Source organism: Podarcis cretensis (genome assembly GCF_951804945.1).
Source record: "Podarcis cretensis genome assembly, chromosome: 11".
In the NCBI taxonomy this organism is placed as follows: Eukaryota; Metazoa; Chordata; class Lepidosauria; order Squamata; family Lacertidae; genus Podarcis; species Podarcis cretensis.
The window spans coordinates 14,916,033-14,930,720 of record NC_137180.1 but is presented as its reverse complement, the minus strand read 5'-3'; the positions used below and the strand labels follow the sequence as shown (position 1 = coordinate 14,930,720).

At 45.1% G+C, this 14,688-nt stretch overlaps 1 long non-coding RNA gene across 1 annotated transcript; it reads right to left on the bottom strand.

Annotated features, from left to right (window-relative positions):
- Window positions 1-1,206: 1,206 nt before the first annotated feature.
- Window positions 1,207-10,056, bottom strand: LOC307226890. The gene is made up of 4 exons (XR_013843661.1): window positions 9,849-10,056; window positions 9,110-9,164; window positions 4,792-4,952; window positions 1,207-1,840 (listed from the first exon to the last, which is right to left on the bottom strand). It is a non-coding gene; the product is annotated as an uncharacterized lncRNA (long non-coding RNA).
- Window positions 10,057-14,688: the final 4,632 nt, after the last annotated feature.

Genomic DNA, 14,688 nt, shown 5'->3' with positions numbered 1-14,688 from the left:
AAATATGCATAACAGTGCAGGATAGCCCTATGGTTGAAGATCCAGTTGCGCAACAACTCCGAGGTGCATAATATTTTGGTTTTAAATAAAATAAAATAAATATATTGTAAAGCGGCATAGGGATGCGGGTGGCACTGTGGGTTAAACCACAGAGCCTAGGACTTGCTGATCAGAAGGTCGGCGGTTCGAATCCCCGCGACAGGGTGAGCTCCCGTTGCTCAGTCCCTGCTCCTGCCAACCTAGCAGTTTGAAAGCACATCAAAGTGCAAGTAGATAAATAGGTACCGCTCCAGAGGGAAGGTAAACTGTGCTTCCGTGCGCTGCTCTGGTTTGCCAGAAGCGGCTTAGTCATGCTGGCCACATGACCCGGAAGCTGTACACTGGCTCCCTTGGCCAATAAAGCGAGATGAGCGCCGCAACCCCAGAGTCGGTCACAACTGGACCTAATGGTCAGGGGTCCCTTTACCTTTACCTTTAATCGCAGCATACAGACAAGCCAGTCAGTACCCTGTCCCCTCAAATGTAGAATAGGGGAGGCAACTGTCATGGTAGCATGTTTTCAATGCCGTCAGTCCATTGGTTTCCTCCAGGACCAACATGATCTGTGATTGCCGATGCACTGGCAGTGGTTCTATAGACACTGAAGTGTGGGTCTCACTGTTGTTGCAATGAACATTGTGTTGTCCCTCTCCTGTCCTAGTATGGTAAGAATAGGATTTGGTCGCCATTGTATGGGCAAGTTGGCAGCCTATTTCTGTCCCCAGCCACACATACACACACACACACACACACACACACACACACACGCATATAGGATTGCTTGGCTAGCACAACATTAAAATCTCCCCCTTTTTTCCTTTTCTCAGTTGACAATCTAAGCATTATTAGGATCAGGTAGTTCAAAGACATACTTTAAGTGTCTGAAAGACCAGGTGATCCAATAAAATATGCATTCTCAATTTCCCTTGCCTTTCTTGCAATGTTTTTAATTGCTAGTAGGCATTGTGAGCATCTCATCATAAAGATCTGGTTAAGAGAAAGGAAAGGAAACTAGCATTAAAATGTAAGACGCAAATCATGTACTAATGCTCTGTGTCTAATCCCTCCTTTTGCAAATTCTGGAATCACTTTTAAATAATATTTGGTTCATGTAATACTGATGAAGTTAATATATGTATCCTCATTTGAATAATCTCTGCTTCTTATTTAAACAATGCTCAAAGCTGCTCATTCTTCTTCGGGGTGATATTCAGCTCTGCAGAAATCTTGGGAGAAGAACTGCCATATTCTGCTTTTACTTTTGCTTGGTTTACAAATGTCATGGAGGTTAAACGATGCTGCCAGAATTTGTAATTACCTGGTTCAGCCGAGCACTCGTACTTTAATCTTTAGAAATAAATCCAACTTTTCAAAGAAGTATTGCCAGAGTAAAGCATTTCAAATATCAATAATAAAATCAATAAAAAAACAATAAGAGCCAACAGATAATTTCAAAGAGGAGGGGCAGTCAGTCACTGGAACTGGAATATTCAGCAATCAAAAGCTAACCTGAGGGTCAAAGTAGACATGACAGTTAATTGCATGAATGCCATTAATATGCACATTTTTGTTGAGTAAATAAGAAGACCGAGTTCCCCTGGAATAATGAGGGTGGGAAGTGCAAGCTTAACTCTTTCTCTCCCTGCCAGGGTTCCAATAAAAAAATTGTACACATTACAAGGAGAGTCTTCATCAGTGCTGCCAATGGACGTGTTGCCTGAAGCAAAGTATCAGTTTGGGTCAGCTGCTGGAAGAGAAGATCATCTCCCATGGTTCTGATGCTACTTAGGCGTCTCTGTGGCTGCCATTTACAGAACAAAAAAATGTGCACATTGATTGTGTTGACATCTCTGGCTGTGTACATGCTATATCTTTAAAGCACATTCAAAGCACGTTCTTTCCCTCACCGTAGTTTACCCCTCACGGAGTCACAGTTCCCGGAAACCCATAGCAAACTGCTTCCAACACACATTAAAGGTGGAATTTGTACCTAGCCATAGAAGGCGCTTGCAATCACCAGTTACTGCTGGATCACAGCACCATTTCCCCAAGAAGTTCCTGCTTGATTTTCAAAGGCAGCCCCAACCCACACGCTGAAAACATGTAATCAGTGCTTTCAAATCTGTCGGGGCAAATTATCTCTGCAGTGCTGAATATTTGCTTCTTGTTCCATTTCTTGGAACTCTGTGTGGAACCCTTTGTGTTAAATCCAATTGTCCAGTGCTAAGAAATCAGAGTCGCCATGTACTTTTATGAATGCTCTTCCCAGTCCAGTGAAGGGTATGTGTGCAGATAGGGCTCTAACATGATCAGTTTGCTTCTTCTTCTTCTTTGGCAATCACTTTAGCCAAGTAAGATTGTCTTCCATGATCATGGTTTTAACACTGAGTCTGTAAGTGACTGTGGAGGCCAATTCTGGATCCACACATCCTTCCACTGTGGGAACATAGGTTTCCGGGTGGGAGTTGATCACGGTGAGGGTTTGCCAAGCATGCTTTCCTCTTTGCATGTTTCTCCCTTTAGTCCTGAGTTCGAGCGTCTTTGAAATCCATTGCACCTTTGGTCAAGGCTGTTCTCCAATTAGAGTGCTCGCAGGCCAGTGTTTCCCTGTTGTCAGTGTTTATACTACATTTTTTGAGATTTGCCTTGAGAGAGTCTTTAAACCTCTTTTGTTGATCAGCATGGAGGTAGTCTGAAAAGCGTGTTCTCCTTCATGGAGAGCACATGTTGCAGTGGGATCTAACAGGACACACCCTCTTGGTTACTAGGCGGGACCATTTGGATGGCCATGACTGTGATTGGGCCAGTTTGGGTTGTTGGGGAAATTTTGATGTTACCATTTAGAGGGTTGGCCCAAAGGTTATATATTCTTGGCATGCAGCTTTTTTCAGTCTCTTTTGCTGTGTGTATCGGATTGCCCACCCACCCTCCCTAATTTAGGGCTGTTGCGTTTGACCTTGCTATGCCTGTCATGCCCATGTGGTGTCAGATAGTTGCAACCAATGCCTAAGCAACCACTCACATTTTGTATTTTAATAAAGTTGTGGACAAAACTATGCCAAAAACCTTAAGCAAAAATTCCGTGTGAATTGTGTTTTATTTGGGGTGGCTTGGGGACCTCAACACACAAGGGGAAAAAATGGGATAGTCTTGGCTGTCTCATAAAATGAAGCAAGGGGAGAGGCAGGTCCTTACCAAAAGTGCCTGAGAAACTTATTTTCCTCCTTCCACGATTTTCCAGAGAGAGTTTTATTTCACTCCCATCTACTCAATGAAAGGTCAAAGAAAGCAAGGGAGTTGGAAAGATAACTGCAGACGTAACTGAACAGCATTGCCAAAGGTAGGAGGATCAGAGTGGAAGAGGAAGACAAGGAACAGTCTGGCAAAGCGTGTTCTCCTTCATGGAGAGCACGTGTTGTGGTGGAGTCTAACAGGACATTCCCTCTTGGTTACTGGGCAGGACCGTTTGGATGGCCATGACTGTGACAGGGGAGATTTTGATGTTACCATTTAGAGGGTTGGCCTGGAGGTTATATATTCTTGGCACACAGCTTTTTTCAGTCTCTTTTGCTGCATGCATCAGATCGCCCGTTCACCCTCCCTAATTTAGGGCTGTTGCGTTTGACCTTGCTATGCCTGTCATGGGGTCGTCTGCTTTTGGGGCAGGAGCCTGTCCATTTGGCAGATTGGCTGGTGCCATTTGGTTTTTTCCTACTGCGTAGCAAATCATCACAACTTGTAAGGTTGCGGTTAGGCATTGGTTAAAATTTGCTTGGTGGAGGGGCATGGATTGGCTGTGCCTGCCCCTCCAGTGCTGCTGCTGCAAGGGAATTCCATTAAAGGAATCCAGGGTTTGCCATACATTTGTCTGTATCCCCAGAAAGGGGCTAGGGCCGTGCAAGCCCCTGGGAGCATGTGGGGAGGGGTGAGGGCCTGTGGCTCAGCTCCATTTCTCCCCAATATTGTTTTCCCTTACTGGCTTTCGTTGGAATCTGGAAGTCAGTTCTGTCCCCAGGCAGGCTGGGACAGATAGTCATAACCAATGCCTAAGCAACCACACACATTTATGTATTTAAATGAAGTTGTGGCCAAAATTATGCCAAAAACCTTAAACAAAAATTCTGTGTGAATTGTGATTTATTTAGGGGGTTGCTTGGGGACCTCGACACGCAACACCTTTCTTTCAGGGAAGAACAGGCTGAAAGGTCTTTCTCTCTTTAATAAACAGCAGCTGCCACTACATTTATAGTTATTCCAAATCTGCACATGTGGGATCTAGATCAGTGACATTCTTGAGGGGAGACAGGCCTTCCAACATCCTTTTAAATAAACGGGCAACTTTAGGTACAAGGATGTGCGAGCACAGAGGTGCCAGGTTGCCCCCAAGGTTGAGAGGGCCCGGTGTGCATCACATCTGTGTGACATCACACGTGCAATGAATGTGTGACATTGTATCCTCTGGAGGAGGCCAAGCGCCGTGGCAGATCCGGGTGCTGAAGCTGTAACGCGCAACATGCATTGTACACAATGGGTCCCCTCAAAATTGAGGGGGCTGGGCCCCCTTCAAACAAATATTGAGGGGGCTGAAGACTCTTTGGCTTGCCTGTGTGAGCAAGACCATTATCAGCAAAGTTCATTGCTCAACTCCAGGTTTCTAACTCATGTTTTTAATAAGGAAAACAAATGCAAGTTAAAGTAGCAGGAGAAATCAGAACTGCTTAAAAATACAATTAGCTACAGCTTCTAACTGACCTTGTATGGAACATTTTCTAAGTTTCCCACTTGCAAACAGGACAGCATCCTTTGGGGTGGCTAAACAGTCATCCACCAGAAATTGCTGGACTACAACTCTCACCATGTCTGACCATTGACTATGTTGGCTGGAGCAAATGGAACCTGGAGAGCAGCAACATCTAGATATAATAATATTAATAATAATTTATTTATACCCCACCCATCTGGCTGGGTTTCCCCAGCCACTCTGGGTGGCTTCCAACAAAGTATTAAAATACAGTGGTCTGTTAAACATTAAAAGCTTCCCTAAAGAGGGCTGCCTTCAGCTGTCTGGTAGTTGTTGTTCTCTTTGACATCTGGTGGGAGGGCGTTGCACAGGGCGGGCGCCACTACCGAGAAAGCCCTCTGCCTGCTTCCCTGTAACTTGGCTTCTCGCAGTGAGGGAACCGCCAGAAGGCCATCGGCGCTGGACCTCAGTGTCCGGGCAGAATGATGGGGGTGGAGACGCTCCTTCAGGTATAGTGGGCCGAGGCCGTTTAGGGCTTTAAAAGTCAGCACTAACACTTTGAACTGTGCTCAAAAACGTACTGGGAGCCAGTGTAGGTCTTTCAAGACTGGTGTTATGTGGTTTTGGCAGCCGCTCCCAGTCACCAGTCTAGCTGCCGCATTCTGGATTAGTTGTAGTTTTTGGGTCACCTTCAAAGGTAGCCCCACATAGAGCGCTTTGCAGTAATCCAAATGAGAAATAACTAGAGCTATCTAGACAGAGGCAGGTAAGCTGCTCCTCGCTTACATGGATAGTCAAATGGAATTACAATGGAGGCTGAAGCAAGCAAGTAATCAACTATCATCAGGGCAGATAGGGACAAAAGCAATATTTGGACCACCCTATTTTGTGGTGTGTTCCAGGAGAGGCAATGACTGATCGCAGGGGAGCAAGTATCCAATCAAAAGGCAGCAAAGTGGTGTCTGGGATGCCTACATATAGATTGTTTTTTGGACACATTTACCTCACTTTTCTTCCAATTTAACTGCTATGCCACAACTTCCCCCGTAGGACTTGAGCAACTGTAGAATTCTTTGCCGGAAATCCCTAGAGAGACAGCCATACACTGCTCTGGGGAAGGTGAAAGGAGCCCTTTTAGGTTTGCAGTGTAAGTTTGCCTTACAAGGTAAAAGCTGCATTTGAAAGTAGTTCAGGGATTCAGAAATCGTCAATGGAAAAAAATGGGCCTTGATATTCCAGGCAGCAGTCCAAAAGGAAATTGGATCCCGATGAAGTGAGGGAAATATCCACATTTCACACTGAAAACATTTGGGAGGCACGTCCAGTGGCTGGACAAATTTATCAAACCGGGAGATTGTTTTGCTCAAGATAAATAAGATCCAGTATATGTGGTAGCCTCTGGAGCCAAACAAAAGCATAATCCTCTTCCAGAGGCAGAGCAGGATTTACATTTATTTTGTTCAATTGTGTTATGTACCAAGGACACTGGCTTATTTACTGAAATGTCAGTACAACTTATTGAGAAGTAGCCGCTGTAACACAAATTACTCCCTTTGGTAGAAGACACAGGAATCACCAGCAACACAAAGCGTTGCTTAAATTGGACATCAGATTGCAGTTTTCTCCTCTCATGTTTAAAGAATGAAAAGCCTGGATTTTCAAGTTTGCTAAAGCTAATTCTTAAAAGCCCTTTACAGAGCAGTAACTTCCTGCTGAAATCCTGTACTTTTTATAAAGGTAAAGGTAAAGGGGCCCCTGACCATTAGGTCCAGTTGTGACCGACTCTGGGGTTGCGGCGCTCATCTCACTTTATTGGCCGAGGGAGCCGGCGTACAGCTTCCGGGTCATGTGGCCAGCATGACTAAGCCGCTTCTGGCGAACCAGAGCAGCACACGGAAGCACAGTTTACCTTACCGCTGGACCGGTACCTATTTATCTACTTGCACTTTGATGTGCTTTCAAACTGCTAGGTTGGTAGGAGCAAGGACTGAGCAACGGGAGCTCACCCTGTCGCGGGGATTTGAACCGCCGACCTTCTGATCAGCAAGTCGTAGGCTCTGTACTTTTTATACAATACCACAAAAGTTCTGGGTGTTGGAAGGGAAGTTGTCCTGCTTTCATTGTACTATAGTGCAAGAGTACCCCTCCAGATGTGGTAATATTGGGGCAGTGGCCTAGCGTGGGTTTCCAGAACCCAGGGCCGTGTGGAAGGTGGGGTGGGAGGAAGCGAAACAGATGCACATGGGCATTCAATTGCCTAAGGAGTTGCAGCTGCAGAGATAAGAAAAGAAGAGTTGTTCCTTTGTCTGGAGAGGTCACTTCCTGGTTCGCATGGAGAAGCCGTTTTCAACAGAGCCCAGCAATGGAAGCACATAGCTGTATTCACCGGGTATCGAAATTTTATGCCCCTAACAAATTTTGCACCCAGGGCAACTGCCCCTGTGCCCCCATCCTGCTATGCCACTGCATTGGGGAACAACAAATGAAGAACAATGATATGTGGACAGCCCAGTATAAAACTATCACTAACACACAATTATAGAATCACTAAGGTGTTGCAGAATATCCCCCGCACAAAAAGTGAGTCAGGAAGGATCCTACAATTGCACTGTTAGAGCTGAAACTAAACCAGTAACTCTTTCTGTGTGTGTTGGTGTGGGAAATCATGAAGGGCGAAGGGTGGCGAAGGGACATGGGTGGCGCTGGGGGTTAGACCACAGAGCCTAGGGCTTGCCGATCAGAAGGTCGGCGGTTCGAATCCCCGTGATGGAATGAGCTCCCGTTGCTCTGTCCCAGCTCCTGCCAACCTAGCAGTTTGAAAGCATGTCAAAGTGCAAGTAGATAAATAGGTACTGCTCTGGTGGGAAGGTAAACGGTGTTTCCGTGCACTGCTCTGGTTCACCAGAAGCGGCTTAGTCATGCTGGCCACATGACCCGGAAGTTGTACGCCGGCTCCCTCGGCCAATAAAGCAAGATGAGCGCTGCAACCCCAGAGTCGACCACTACCGGACCTAATGGTCAGGGGTCCCTTAACCTTTACCTTTACCTTACTGGGAGATGGTTTAAATTCACAGGAAAGAGAAGGGAAGGGAAAGAGCACACACACACAATGGCAGGAAATGAAAGAGTTAAACATTCCTTCCCACTCCCCCCCCCATGGTGCTCTGGCTGGGGCACCTGCCATTTACATAACAAAAAATGCACATTAATTGCAGTTCCACAATTACAGCTTGGCCTTAAGTATGCATATCAAAAGTGCTGGAGATGTGAAAAATCTATTGAAAGGGCAAAAGTGGCAAGAACAGCTAGAAATTAATTTCTGAGAATTCAAAAGGCAGAATGGAATGCAATTAAGGCAATGCAAACTTAACATATGCAGTGAGAAAATGTTCCTGCACTTTTGGGCTGCAGATGAATGTTATAGCCACAAGTGCTGAGGCTTCCAAATTTAGGTTGGCAAGGCTCAGATATATTTTAGGGTCCATAGTTAAGGAGGGAGCTGTAAATACAGCTATCTCCAATAATTTTAATGTACAGTCTTTGCCTGAAATGATGTAGACTTGTTTCAGGTGCTGGATTTTTATTTTATGGCTTGCTGCAGCAGCAAATAAATACTTAGGGTGGAACTCAGCAGCACAAAAATTCCTAATCGTAACGACATTGAAAGGTCACTTGACATCTTAAGTTTTAGGCACAAACTTTGTCTAGAAACTAGTGCCAGCCTCTGAAGCATGGATTACACTTTCCCATATAGGTAGATACGAGATAATTCTCTTTTTCTCTCATTCTCTAGCATTTATTACAGTACGAGAATATAGGAAGCTGTCTTCACCATCCCCCTTTCTCACCCAAAGGACCACAGCACAGGGAGAGTGCTTCTTCTTCTTTGTCCAGAAATGGAATGAAAAACCAGCTGTGTTTGGGGAAAGTGTGACAGGATATGCTATTGCCAAATTTGGAGAAGAGTAAGTTTCAGAGGAAGGGACGCTGATGGCGCTGTGGTCTAAACCACTGAGCCTAGGGCTTGTTGATTGGAAGATCAGCAGTTCAAATCCCCACGATGGGGTGAGCTCCCATTGTTCGGTCCCAGCTCCTGCCCACCTAGCAGTTCAAAAGCGTGTCAAAGTGCAAGTAGATAAATAGGTACCGCTCCGGCAGGAACATAAACAGTGTGCTGCTCTGGTTTGCCAGAAGTGGCTTAGTCATGCTGGCCACATGACCCAGAAGCCGTCTGCGGACAAACGTCGGCTCCCTCGGCCTATAGAGCAAGATGAGCGCACAACCTCAGAATCGTCCGCGACTGGAAGTAACGGTCAGGGGTACCTTTACCTTTTAAGTTTCAGAGGGTCCCTATGTTTCAGTTCAAAACAGATGATTTCAGGAGCTGCAAATTAAACAGATTTGCCTTTATATGCAAAACTGAATCGAATTTCCCTCCCCCATCCTCAATTAGGAGGCCCACCCCCTCTTTTTAATCTCCGGTTTTATAAAGGATGTGAAAAGCACACACAGTTTTGTGCAGAAAATTGTGAGACTTGTTACCTTTGGACTCTTCATGTATTGCCATTGCTTTATTGTGACATTATGTGCCTTGCTAAATCTTAGAAAATGGCCAGTGAAAAAGAACATGGGAGGAATGATTTTCTTTGCATTCAAAGATCTGGAAAATCTTAACCTCACCCAACATCTCATTTTTCTCTATCTCCGGTTTGCTCCATTTCCACTGAGGTGGCCCCCTCCCTTACCTGGCTCAGCAGCAGCTTAAACTGAGGATACACCTATGGGAGAAAGCTCCTATCGCCATGGAAGATTTTACCCCCAGACTGAAAAAGAGCCAGAATAAATTAAACCGAGTGAGGTTAGGCTAATGTGTATGAATTATGTATAGGGGCTAATGGGATGGATGGCAGGGCATTACAAGGAAATTATTCCACAAAGCATCTGCTGTCAGCATACATGATGGGAAATAAAACTGGACTCTGTGATGAATTAATTTCCTGCATCTCCATAGCTCGGTTCTTATTTTTATATAAAATCCCCCCAACAAGGTGCAGAGTGATAAGGCTACCTAAGCTAGCCTTCCGAGCGAGGAAATTGCTAATATGCAAGCAAATCGGCAGCCTGATCTTCTGAGCCACTCTCTGTGCTGAAGCACTAGCAGATAGGATCTCCTGTCTGAAGGGTCCTGGTGCTGATGTAAAAGGACAGCTCAGAGAGGTCCGTGGTCCTGAAACATGGACAACAACTATCTCTGGCCCTAGTGTACCAGTGTTTCTTTACTGCTGCTCCAGGGCCTCGAAATCTGCCTGAGGATTCCTGGGCCTGGGCCAGATGCTTCGTTGTTTGTGACATCATGAATGGCAAGCAGGTACTCACTTATAGTCCAGCTCCTTTAAGGGAGAGTGCATCCGGCCAACTTTTATTTGTGTATCAAACAGAGCAGCAGCCAGCAGCTCAGTTCTCTGTGGATGGAATTTGGTGAACCAATTGCCTGCAGGAATATCTTCTGGTGGCTGAAAAGAGATATATCTGAACGTATTAAAGTGTGTGGAAAGAGCTTCCCTGCTCCATTCAGAACCTTAATCTAAACGGTGTTCCTGGTTAGTTTTTTTTTTTTTTTTTTTTGGGGGGGGGGTTAAGAATGTTGGTAGGCAAGCATAGTAATGGCAGACTCTCCAAGTGTCCCTAATTTCCAGAGAGAGTCCCGGATTTTCAGAAGCTGTCCCAGTTTCTGATTTGACCCTGGAATGTCTTGCTTTTCCTTACGAAATCCCTGTTATCATTGGAGAAATGTTGGAGTGTATGGAGTTATGCAACCCCGGAGACAAGGAGAAGAAGGCAGCCCTGTATAGGGAAGTTTTTTTAATGTTTAATGTTTTGTTGTTTATAAAGCGGCATTTCAGTTGTAGAACGTAACCTGTTACTAGAGGGGTATAAATAATAAAGTTGTTGCTGCTACTGCTTCTGCTGCTGCTGCTGCTGCTGCTGTTGTTACATAAAGGTAAAGGTACCCCTACTGTTAGGTCCAGTCACAGATGACTCTAGGGTTGCGCGCTCATCTCACTCTATAGGCAGAGGAAGCCGCCATTTGTCCGCAGACAGCTTCCGGGTCATGTGGCCAGCATGACTAAGCCACTTCTGGCAAACCAGAGCAGCGCACAGAAACGCCGTTTACCTTCCTGCCGGAGCGGTACCTATTTATCTACTTGCACTTTGACGTCCTTTCAAACTGCTAGGTGGGCAGGAGCTGGGACCGAGCAATGGGAGCTCACCCCGTCGTGGGAATTAGAACTGCCGACCTTCTGATTGGCAAGCCCTAGGCTCACTGGTTTAGACCCCAGCGCCACCCGCGTCCCCTGTTGTTACATAGGATGTCTATTTTCATTGGAGAAATGTTGGGGGGTATGTAATGGTTAGCCCGGCACTTCAGCAAACTGTGCCAAATAAAATTTATTCTCCAGCAGAAGTGGAGCATCAGATTCTCAGTCAGATGGTTCATGTTTCAAGCCCCCACTCAGATAGGTGAGGGGAAACTTGTTGTCTTTCTTGGAGGAAGCATCTGGAAGTTTCTTTTGCACTTTGCGGAGAGGCATTTGATTTCCCCAGAGGAACCACACCAGGTTTCTCTTTCACCCCCTGTCCAGCTCAGAAGCTGGAGCCCAGGTCTCACACTGCCCCCTCCTCCGCTCAAATGAGCTACCGGATAAACAAGACTACACCGTTGAATGGGATCGAATCAGGCCACAACTTTATTGACTACAGATAAAGTGGTTTGGCATAGGCATTGGGTAAGCATTTATTTTCCGGGCAGCCTACCGGAAATGACATCAGGGTCAACCTGGCAGCAGGGATTCCTACGACTTACATCATATAGGGGAATCCCTACAGGGACTGCCGCCTTTAGGAGGGATGAGGTCCAAGCCCCCCATCTGGGCAAATGGACAGAAACAACTTGGTCACAGATCTCTTAAACGGGATGCCCTATTTTTGGAGGAAACCACAAAGGTACAACCCACTCTCCAACCAAGCCTAGGGTTACCCAATGCCTAAAATGCAAAAGTTGCTATGAGATAGGCAAAACCTCCAGGTCATGGCCAATTTGCCCAGTAGGCAAATTCCTACCCAGCCCCGAAAATATGGCGACCACCACAGCCACAGCAAGGTCAATTCAATGAGCAAAATTACAGGAGTGGGTGGGTGGGTTGATCAGACAAGTAAGAGCTGGGTGCCAGGGACTGGCGTGGGCTGAATTTAAAACCCCCGGAAGTGGGCCTGAGGGAAATCTGATTCTTACCGTCTGAAATATAAATGACTAATTGGAAAACAGGCATAGAGGTACAGTGTAGATAGTCTGTTGTTTCAGGTCGTAAGACTTGTCTTTATAACTGAAGTGGTATTATTTTTAAGAGGTATTCCTGTCATTTGATCTGGAGAGCTTTTTAAAAAAATGGATTACATAGGAACAGAGCCAGAGGTTTTAAAGAACAATGCAAAAGTACTTTTAAGCCTGTCAAGATAGCACTTTTTGTGAGTTAGTTCAGTATGTACTGCTAAGCTTGAATTTATAATAAGGTGTCATGGGGTTAAACCTCTGTGAGGCTTTATTTTTAAATAACATCTGCATTAAGGGCTCCCTAAGTAAATAAAAAGCTTTCAGAATGGTGCTACATCCCCTGAGATGTCAAAACTCTCTCCACATATTTTGATTAGTGAGGTCCATGTCTACCAGAAACCTACTCTATCTAAAGAACCAAGTGAGGAAATTTCCTTTTCTTTGTCATTAAGATATTTGCCATGTGTTTGTTTCATTTCTTCTCCCTTGTCATGCTTTGACCCATTTTAACCAGATCTAAACCCCTCCAGAGACCCATCTTTGTCACCGCGATAACTTACATCTTTTATGGATGGCCCCAAAGGAGCATGAACATTAAGAGTGTCGCCCTCAATCAAATCATTTTCAAACCATTTCCTTCATTAATTCTCATCTCCATGGAAGGTGGGAAGCATTTTGATGTGAATCAATGCAGTATCACTTTTTAAGTGGCAATGAACCTTTGTAGCTTACCCATTTCTGGTTAGGCATCATGGATGCATTTGAGAATCATATTTCAAGAGAATGAATGTGTGCGTGAGAGAGACAGCACGCACTCTTCATTTATTATAATTTTGTAAAAAAAATGGATTTTTTTAAGGGCATTGGTGCTCCCAAAGAACCAGGGACCATTAAAAAAGAAATCTCTTATACGCAAGCCCAAAAAGAGCTGCAGACAGATGAAAGGGTAGGCTTAAGATCAAACTTCCAAGTAGACTATTGACAGCACATTAGATTTATATCCTGAAGGAGAACAGCATGGAAGTAAAGTTGCTCACTCAGGAAATCAATAGGCTAATATCCTTTCTAGTTTCACAGACTTTTTACCCCCTTGGGATCATGTTTTTAATTTCCCATATGTGCCCTGCAAACAGAAAGCGTTTGAAGTCCGGACCCCGTTGTCTCTTTAGAATATTTTCATTTCACACAGTGCAGTGACCTCTTCAAATGTATGGTCACATCTGGTCATATTCATTAGCGGCTGGTGCCTAGAATGGGGCTTGGTCACATGACAGCTTCCAAATCAGCAGGTGTTTGTCTTGCCATTCTCCAAACACCCAGACAGCTTTATGACAATCAAGGGCAGATAGAGAGTTCAAAACAAGCTTTGAGAAAAGGAAGCCGCAGTATCCTAGCCCAGCCATTCAGTAAATGTCCGTTCCCTTTTCCATTTTCGGCTTTTGGAAATAATGAAAGAACATATATTAAACATTTCCCACACAAAAAAAGGTCTTTTCTCCAATTCAAAAGCATTTGATCTTTCATAAAGATACGGTAATAAAATTGAAGAGGGAGGCATCAACTAAATTAGAAGCTCCCCTATAAAATCCACAATAAGCCACTTCAAACCGAGGGACAATATTTCAAACCCCCCTTTGCTTAGCAAATACCATAGACAGGGAACAGAGTAGCGGCTGATTTTTCTGTGACAGATTTGAGCAGAGATGGATCAAAATGTAACTGCACCCACCTTGTGCTCTAAACTCTAGGAAGACAAAGCATATACCCAATTCAGATGGCGTACTGAATCATGGTTGTTTAACTTAATGTACAATACGGCCCCCATACTTCCAGGATATCCTGGACATATGTGGGATTCGTCCACTGGAAATAGTGTCTGGGTGGAATTTCCGAAAATTGGTAAAATGTCCTAGAAAACCCGGGCAACCCATGTAGGAAGCGTTGATTTTCTGGCAAATTTCCTTAAAAACAACTTTGCCCCCCCCCCCCCCAAAAAAAGAAATCCCTCAACAACCTTGTTAAAAAAAAGAAAGCTCAAAAATATTTATGGCAATTGTAATATACAAACTGCCACTACCCTGAAGGTCACAAGGATGCAGATCACTGAAGACAGGCTATCCATGTATGATAGGAACTGCTGTACTGGGAGAAAGGATCTACATTGACTTTCAGTACATTTCTGAGCACAAGTCGAAGCGCTGGTGCCAACTTTTAAAGCCCTAAGCAGCTTTGAAGGAGCATCTCCACCTCAAGGAGTGTCTCCACCCACATCGCTCAGCCCAGACACTGAGGTCCAGCTCCGAGGGCCTTCTGGTGGTTCCCTCATTGTGACAAGTCAAGCTATAGGGAACCAGGCAGAGGGCCTTCTCAGCAGTGGTGCCCTCCCTGTGGAATGCCCTCCCATCAGATGTCAAGGAGATAAATAACTACAGTGGTACCTCGAGTTACAAACTTAATTCATTCCGGAGGTCCGTTCTTAACCCAAAACCGTTCTTAACCTGAGCTGCACTTTCACTAATGGGGCCTCCTGCTGCCCCTGGGCCATCGGCGCGTGATTTCCATTCTCATCCTGGGG